The sequence below is a fragment of the Helicoverpa zea genome, chromosome 13 (genome assembly GCF_022581195.2).
Source record: "Helicoverpa zea isolate HzStark_Cry1AcR chromosome 13, ilHelZeax1.1, whole genome shotgun sequence".
NCBI lineage: Eukaryota > Metazoa > Arthropoda > Insecta > Lepidoptera > Noctuidae > Helicoverpa > Helicoverpa zea.
This window is the reverse complement of record NC_061464.1, coordinates 1,628,167-1,637,457: the sequence shown is the minus strand read 5'-3', so window position 1 is coordinate 1,637,457 and position 9,291 is coordinate 1,628,167. Positions and strand designations below refer to the sequence as shown.

The 9,291-nt window shown below is 37.4% G+C and overlaps 1 long non-coding RNA gene across 1 annotated transcript; it reads left to right on the top strand.

Moving 5' to 3' along the window:
• Positions 1-707: 707 nt before the first annotated feature.
• LOC124635904 lies at positions 708-1,684 on the top strand. Its single transcript, XR_006985077.1, has 2 exons — positions 708-779; positions 1,083-1,684. It is a non-coding gene; the product is annotated as an uncharacterized LOC124635904 (long non-coding RNA).
• The last annotated feature ends 7,607 nt before the right edge of the window (positions 1,685-9,291 follow it).

The following is a 9,291-nucleotide window of genomic DNA, read 5'->3' as shown; positions in this document are numbered from 1 at the left end:
CGTCATCGTTCCTCTACAAGTGCAAATCGGTCCCTTATTTCAGTTAATGCATGATAATGCACGACCGCACACCGCAAGAGTTGTAAGACAGACTCTCGCGGCAGCTAACATCAATGTCCTGCCCTGGCCTGCTCAGTCGCCAGACTTGAACCCGATTGAGCATGCATGGGATATGCTACAGAGAAGAGCTCTGCCGAATATGGAGGGTATCCAGTCGCAAGAAGACCTTTTTTTGTTGTTGCAACGAACATGGGCGGCCATTCCACATCGTGATTTGGATGAACTCATTTTGAGTATGCCAAACCGATGTTCTTGTGTTGTTAGTGTTCGCGGTAGAAACACGGATTATTAATTGTTTAAGTTACCCAATAAACTTTTAAAGAAAACTGTTATTTCAGTCTTTTTTTTCGAACTTTTGTGTTAGTGTTTCAAATGTCAAAAATCCCTTTATTAGGAAAATGGCAAATTTCTTTATTAGTGCAAAGGTGACTTGGTTTATCGTTACTGTGACAAACGAAAACACTTTATTTGATGAATCCTTAAAGAAAATTTTAATTAATATCAATCAGGAGAAAAGTTATTGCAAAAATATATGTTGATCCCTAGACACTTTTGATGTGTGTAGGGTAAACTCGTTAGAGATGGCCATACGGGAAAGATGGCCAATCGAATTATTTTTGGCATGCATAGCTAGATGGCTCTACAATGCAGTCAGTACACCGCACGCCACGCTCGGGAACACAGTGCGGCGACGCTGCTGCGCGTATTTATGTTAAAAAGTAAGTAAATAAACTTTTATTTTACAGGGTATTGCAAAAATTGTATAGTGTGTTCATATATCATCATGTATTACTACTTTTTATTGCATTTTTTCAATGTTTGCTTAGTTTATTATGTTTATCAAATATTAACGTTTATTTTAACCTTAAAATGGCGCCTGCTAATGCTTAACTAAATCAAAAATTTGATATGGCCATCTCACCCGCACAAGAAGGAGAGATGGCCACATAAATTCAGGTTGAGATAGCCATATTATTTTTTGTTATTTGAAATGATATTATGCGTTTTATGTTTTGTTACAGATGCCAAATAAGTATCAGAGAAAAGCCTTAGCCAATCGTGGTTTTTGGAGTGAAGATTCACAAAAAAAAAATGGTTAAACCCAAAGATAAGAAGACTGATACAAATAAGAATAGAAAACGGAAAGCTGTAAGGCGTATTATCGAAAGTCGTTCTGATCGGAGTGAACCAGTATTGTGTGATGCATCTGATGAAGAAGATAAAGAAAACGAAGCAGATAACTGCGCTGGATGCGGAGAAAATTATTATAAGACTCGTCTTGTGGAAGAGTGGCTCCAGTGTCTTATTTGTGACAGGTGAATACATGAAAACTGTACCGAGTTTGATGATATGTGCTCCAAATGTGGACAGAAGAAGAAAAAAGATGCTAAACAAGCCGAATTTCAGGACAAGGGAAGGGAAAAGGGAAGTCAAGTACTGGTCATCTATCCCGTATAGCTATGGCCAACTTACCCTGAAGCCCCGGGAGAGATGGCCAATTCTACTTTTTTTTAGAAATTGTTTTTTAATATGTTTTTGAATTATAAAAAAATATTTGTCGTTGATTTTTACAAGACTAATAACTGTTAATTATGATAAGAATAAAAGACTGGTTGTAACAACACTTTTTCTTTTTTTTATTATGTCTAGATAAAACTATGGCCATCTCTAACGAGTTTACCCTAGTTATTTTGATTTTAATTGCAAGCCTTTAATAAAATTCACAGTTTGGCGCACCAGCGATTTCATTGCAATTGTGTGACTCTTAATTAATTGCATCCAGTATTTTCATATCAACTGTGTTAATTACAAAAATTGACATACAAATAAAGGATGCTAGCCTTTCACCCGCGTCCCGTGGGAGCTACTGCCCGTACCGGGATAAAATATAGCCTGTGTTACTCGCAGATAATATAGCTTTCTAATGGTGAAAGAATATTTAAAATCGGTCCAGTAGTTTTTGAGTTTATCAATTACAACCAAACAAACAAAGTTTTCCTCTTTATAATATTAGTATAGATAACCAAACATCTGTACGCAAATGCACCCGGTTACCAAGATCCTTGGGATTCACACTTAATAAAGATCTTCGATAACATTCAATCATGATTTATCGGGCTGATTGACAGAATTAACATGTTCGGTATCAAAAACTGTTATTATTTAAAAAGAATCATTGCAATTGCTATTCGGCCCATATTACATAAAAAAGTATTAAACAACCTCTACAGTATTTGGACACTGAGTGGTTAGTTTTTTAAAGAATTTGCATCTGAAGTGCGAGTGTGCGGCTTCGATTCCAGTTCAGACAAGTGCTGTAACAAAACCGTTCATACTCTTACTGATTGATGTTTTTGTGTGTCTATCGGATTTCCTTACCAATCAGCCATATTTTTTCTTATTTTGGGAAAAAATAGAAGTGCTTAGACTAGAACGGTTGAAGTCAGATAACTCTATAAATAGCTCTCGTCCATTAGCATCGCCGTATATGTTTCGTCCAATAAAGTGACATGAGTAAATATGGCCCACACATTTCCTTTCGGTTCAATAAATATGACGTCAAGACTCCGTTTCCTAGACAAATAGACCATAAATGAATCAGGAGTATAAATAAGCCTAGTTAATGCTCCATAGGTCTTCGTAATTAAAGATTTTCCGTCTTACCACAAAAACTTTTAAACGTCAGTTTAAGCCTTGTCTAAAAAAATGACAAATTATGACGTTGACATATGGTTCATTTTGCAGCCACATTTTTTTTAGACAAGTGTAAATCAGGTGTTTAAGTTTTTGTAGTAAGGCCATTTGAGTTTTGTGTTTGAATCTTCTTCTCAATAAACCTCTGTCAGTTAGTGACGTTTTTGATTACGATAATAAAATATATTTTTCAAATACTTTCGTAACACCGTGTACAAATAATACACTGACATAACCAACACAAAAAATCCTTTACGGTAAACCCTCAAATGCGCAATTGAGACGAAAAATCCTAACCATTTTCGTGATCACATAGTAGAAAGCTGCGGCTACCCGATCCCCGAATTTGTAATCTTTGCGTGTATACAAAAGGTAAATTGCTCGGTGGCATTTTCAACGTAATGATGTCATCGCCACATCCCGTAATCGAGGGCTGGATACTTTTATAGTACATCCGTGGGCCGCATGTTACACCAGAGCGTGTTCACACTATTTATTTATTGAAAAGCACAACATTATTTCTTTCTGTGGGAGTTTTAGGTACTTAGATTTGGGGCCGACATGTACAAGGGATGGACCGGAGACAGACGATATAAAATGCTCGTAGCAACATAAGATATGTATTTTAATAAATTCCACAGGTATAGTTATCGGCACGAATCTTGAGGTCTGACCTTCACCTGCGCAGAAGTAATTTATTGGGTCCCTTTTGTGGTATGAAGTGAAGCGCGGGGGCGGGCTAAAGCGGTGATTGGCTCTTTCTCTCGGTGATTGGATATTTCTTTCACATAGTCGGGGATATATCTTAATATTAAATTTTAATTTGATTGAATTACCTCTCAGTCAAATTTTCTATTGAAGGTTATCCTGCTTCTACACTTTTCCCTCAACTCATTAACTGACGAGATGGCTTCAACTTCAGGTGCAAGGGATGTTTGGACACTCCCAGACTTAGTTGAATATTTTAGAGCAGATAATGAAATTGCTGAAAATCTCACAGCAGCTGATTTTAATGTTATGATAAATTATTCTCCTGACTGGATAAGATTGGTTAGGACAGCTCTTGAATATCAGGGATTTGATCCTCGAGTGATTCTAAGCCAAATGATCAGAAATAGAAAGAGCTATGAGAGCCAAAAGGTCCCACGGATTGAATGGGATTTAAAGAATGTTGGAGATGACCTCAAAGTCACAAGTGCCTCTGCTGATAGTGATAAATTCTCGAATGAGGAGTGCTTGGCTCGTGATGCCAATTTTCTAATTACAGTTTTCCTATCCAGGAATAACCATATCAGCAAGATTGTGCAGAAATCTAGAGGAGGTGTTGAAGATATCCTCAGTATGTTGAAGGAGAAGTATAATATAAATGATGAGAGCCATACAAGTGGGACCTCTCTAGAATCTAGAGTAATAACATTGCCAAGGATTGCTGGTGTGTTTCCAGGAACTGCTGTCAGGATGTTCCATGACAAGGTTGTGAAGGAGATCGTCACTCATGAATCTTTCCCCGGTACTACAAAACCAGATACTCATGCTATCTGCTGCCCTTTTCTCCCCTCTGTCTGCCCCTTCAAATTACTAGAATCTGAAGGTAATAACTTCCACTCAGTGATGATTTGGACTGCCATAAAGCTGGATGAAATTATCCATCGTAAGGACAAGAATTATACACCATTGATTGAATTGCTTGGTTATTATAGAGCAGGATATCAATCAGCCGCTATGCCTGAGAAATCCAGGATTGCCATATTTAAGCACATTGGTCTTATCAATGTGGAGTCAAAACATGGTACACCTGATAAGTTAACTCTTACAACATCAGCCAAAGCATTAGTCCATGCTTGTCACTCTAGTTTGGGCCAGATGCGCGTAGATGATGAAAATCATGATCTAGCCATGAGGGTTGCTAAATCTGGTGATATGACCCTATTTTAATCTGATTGAATCATACTGTTATCTTTAATTTTAAGGTTTTTTATATTACACTATAATCTATTAGTTTTAGTTTTTGATTATTCTTACATTTTATATTAAAATTATAGGTTAATTAGTCTATAGTCTTTCCAATTTATTAGTTAGTTTGTAATGCATGTTAGTTCTTAAGACCCAAAAAAAAAAAAAAAAAAAAAAAAAAAAAAAAAAAAAAAAAAAAAAAAAAAAAAAAAAAAAAAAAACTATGCTTATATTAAAATACATTTTTATTTTATTAACAGGAGGCTTTAGATACACTTAATGGACTATAAGAAATGCTTGAGTACTTAGTCTTTATAGGTGTAAATCTGTGTGCTAGCCTACTTGTGTTCAGTTTGTTTTCAGTTTGTTTTTTTTTTTTCCTTTTTTAATTTTATATAATAGTTAAGGCGCGGCTCCACCGCGATGCACGGAGAGGCTAGGCACGTGTATTAAGCTTCGCTTTGTAAGAAATTGTATGTGGTTGTGTCCACTGCAACCCACGGAGAGGCTACGCATGAATTGACGTCATTGATACACGCGTGGCTTGCTCGAATAGGCGGTTATGTAGCTCAACGCTGTCAACGTGGGTCTACGTTTCCACTGGAGTACACGAATAAGACCCACGACTATGTACAGCTCGGTTATCGCAGAGCAGTTTTCAGTCATTCACGTTGTGGAACGGACGCGTTTCATGTTTCTCGTATACATATATCGTATCGAGGTACTCATAGAATGGCATTGGTACTGACTTTACTAGACAGTTCTTCTGACGATGAATCCGAAAGTGAGATTGATGATCATTGACACACGCATAGCTTGCTCGAATAAGCGGTTACGTAGCTCAACGCTGTCAGCGTGGGTCTACCCGTGCGCCGTGCCACGCTATACATAGTCGTGGGTCATATTCGTGTACTTCAGTGGAAACGTAGACCCACGTTGTCAAACAAATGAATACACGCAGCTAAAATGCGCCGCGTGTCCGTGCATAGCGTGCACTGCGGTGGAGCCGCGCCTTTATCATGTGATAATGATATTTTTATGACTTTTTGACTTGTTTTGTATACATTCTGGTTCTTCAAACCTTACAGACAGACATGTGTTGCTGGGGAGTTTGTTGCGCCACTTCTTCTTCCCAGCAAAAACACATAGGAAGTGGTGAAGGGCGGGCGTTTTTGGGGGCTGTCTTTTGTTTTTGACGTTCGAAAAGTGCTGATTTATCAGCCTAATTTGAATAAACGATTTTGAGTTTGAGTTTGAGTTTTGAGTTTGAGTTTGAGTTTGCAGTGCATCGCGTCATAGCCGTCACTCGGGATTGGTTCTTTGCTAATAAATCACTTCTGCGCAGATGTAGGTCAGAGCTCAAGATTCGTGCCGATAACTATTGCGATGACGAACAGAACTACCCAGAATACCGTGGCATCCTGCAGCCGATTCGCAAGGCATTCGAACATTAATGTCATGATCATCATGATTTTTGGCTCTCATCAGCCTTGGCTAACTAAAGTCAACGGGACTGCTGAAAAAGATTTCTTAAGAAATAAGTTGTGCCTTTTACAATTTCTTCATTTTTTTTTCTTCTTGTTTGTGTTCTGTGTGTAACTGTGTACATAAACTGTTAAATGAATAAATCAAATTAGTTTTCACGCCGCTCTACGAAAGAATATACAATATACATGCATAATAAACCCGAATAAATAGCCCAAATCAAAAACAATTTAAAAATGCTATAGCCTAAGTTATTTCAACACCCAACTTTGCCAATAATGCCTTAACACTTCTGAAACTGAAAGACAGAGGCAGTAGTAAAATTTAAGTGCTCAGAGTAAGAAAACACGAAATAAACTTTACGATTCTGGATGAAAATTACGTAATATACGAAGTTCTTACAAGTGCTTTGGTAGTTTTAAAGTAATTGTTTTAGTATTTTCCATTTTTATTTTTAGTAAAGACATTATGGTTTTTCTTATTACACTACATGCCTAATAAACTAAAGACCTTGTATCAGTGAAAGTTTTTTTCACAGTAGGGACAAGTATAAAAGATGTGTGAAGTTATTTGTGTAATACTACTAAGTTAAAATTATTTTAATTCAAGCACATAACATCATTCAACCAGAATACCAAATTCGAAGAAGTGAACAACAATAACACAACCACCAATTGGAGTCAATTGGCTCTAGCTTCCAGTAGCCAGGCAACATTGGACCCTGTAGACGATCATATTGAAAATCTCCGCGTTTGTGAAGACTGTGTGACCGTGTGTGTGAGATATAAGACCGAGACCGTGTATTATTTTGATTAAAGTTTTTAAATTTTTATTGTTTCAATGAACGATGGCAGTAGCGACGCCGGAAGCAGCGCGTGTCAACCTTCCACATCGGCTGAGACCTCAGTAAGATGCCCCTTCTGTTCCCTGGCAAGATTTTTTAAAGGAGAAAGGGGCCTGAAGATACACTTCGGCAGAGTCCACAAGATGCAGAGTGTGTCTCAGTGCCCCTTGACAGCTCAAGTTATTACACCTCCAATAAACCATCTCCTCTCACCTTCCCACCTTCCCAGTACCGCGAGCTGTGTCGGTGCAGCTGCTGCAGCCGCAGATAACCTCAAACGATACAAATATGTAAACCTCACCGGAAATTGCATTTTTGAGCCGTTTGGGGTTGAAACCTTGGGACCATGGGGCCCAAGTGCCCACGTAGGTACTCTTTCGAGAAATCAGTAAGCGATTAGTGGAGTCCACTCGTGACCAAAGAGCTGGCCTATACTTCGGCCAAAGGATATGCATTGCCATCCAGCGTGGCAATGCAGCGAGCCTTTTGGGCACGATCCCCGCTGACAGCGATGCGGATGAATTTTTTGATACTTAGTTTTAATATTTCCCCCTTTATTATTTTAGTATTAATTAATGTAATCATAGATACAATAAAAGTAGATGTTATAAATAATATCTAGCACATACAAAGAAAAAATACCATGAATTAAGAAAATAGCCACCATCCACAACATTACAGTTCGGTGTGAATAAATCCAAACGTAATGTGGGTGTACCTAAATGACATCGTGTGGCCGGTCCGAAGCTTCATATGAATCTTATCTTTGTTTCGCGACCGCCACTAACACCGCACATAATGGTCGGCCGCGCGTGATTTGTGATACAAATTCATCGTATATTGTAGCGTAGCGATAAATTAATTACGGTGTGAATGGGCGGCGACTAATTAGTTTTTGCGTAGTTTCATAATCCGTTTTGTTTGTTTCAATTATGGACGAGTGATATGTTTGAGGTTTATAGTTTGAGGTTTATAGTGGGAAAATGGTCCTTTTATACGTCAGTTATGTTGTAGAAATAATGTTTTATCGAGTTGGTTGATCAAGGGCTTGCGCTGTTTTTAGTATTGTGATTTGTTCTATTACGTTGTTATTTAATGTAATCGTATTGGCACTAAATCGGAAACTGTACCAATTTTATGCAATCTTATTTTTTTGGCTCTGGTATTTGCTTGTCCACATCTGTCTCTCAATCTCAAAAACAATGATCAGGACATAGGTCGACGGCGGTAAACATATTTCCCTACATTCGCACTGGCATTCTGCCAAAACATATTGATTTTACTATGAGAGTCGACAACTCCTCGGCATCTAGATGTGATGTGACAATTTCTGGAGTCGTTCGTCTCAGAATAGTATGAGTCAATTTGATATTTTATATTCAAACATGGTAGAGAATTTTGTATTTTAATTTAACCTACCTAATAATTTCATCAACACAAATTATTCCTCAGCTAGTTTCGAATATGCAGCAAATAAGTAAATTTTTACACACCGCACCGTACAAAACCATTCTTATCAATCAATTCGAACATTTATGGCCTTACTACAAAAACTTAAACACCTGTTTTACACTTGTCTAAAAAAAATGTGGCTGCAAAATGAACCATATGTCAACGTCATAATTTGACATTTTTTAGACAAGGCTTAAACTGACGTTTAAAAGTTTTTGTGGTAAGACGGTTAGTCGATTAGTTAATATCGGGTACAACTCTGAACATTGATAGCCACTTCAGTATATTAGTCATCGATACTTGACAGATACGTACAGCAACGTACTGCAACTTATGGTACAGTATGAGAGTATGTTATAGATTGATTAGTATCCCCAGAATATTATGGTTGATGCCACATATTAATTAACATACAATTTTTGTTTGTTTAGGCAGCCTTTGAAACCTACTTGCTCATAACTTGAGTCTGAGTCTGGAATCGAAAACAGATCGTGAACCGCGATAATATGAACATGATACCCAAAATAAAATATCTTGATATACCATCAGTCTGCAAGCTCTACATAAACCTCTACCAACTTTGTTTGACCTTTTTTATCAGTCTTGACGTGGATCGAGCAGCTTTAAAGACTAGAAGTTATATCACATAATTTATTCTCCAAACAACCGAAAAAAGGGAAAGCTCAACAACTAAAACAATCAAAGAAACCCATTTCAAAAGTTTATAAACTCCAAAAATGTAGGAAAAGAATATCATTTATTGCCGAACTAAAATTGTTTTTGAACTCGTCCAAGTGATAAAT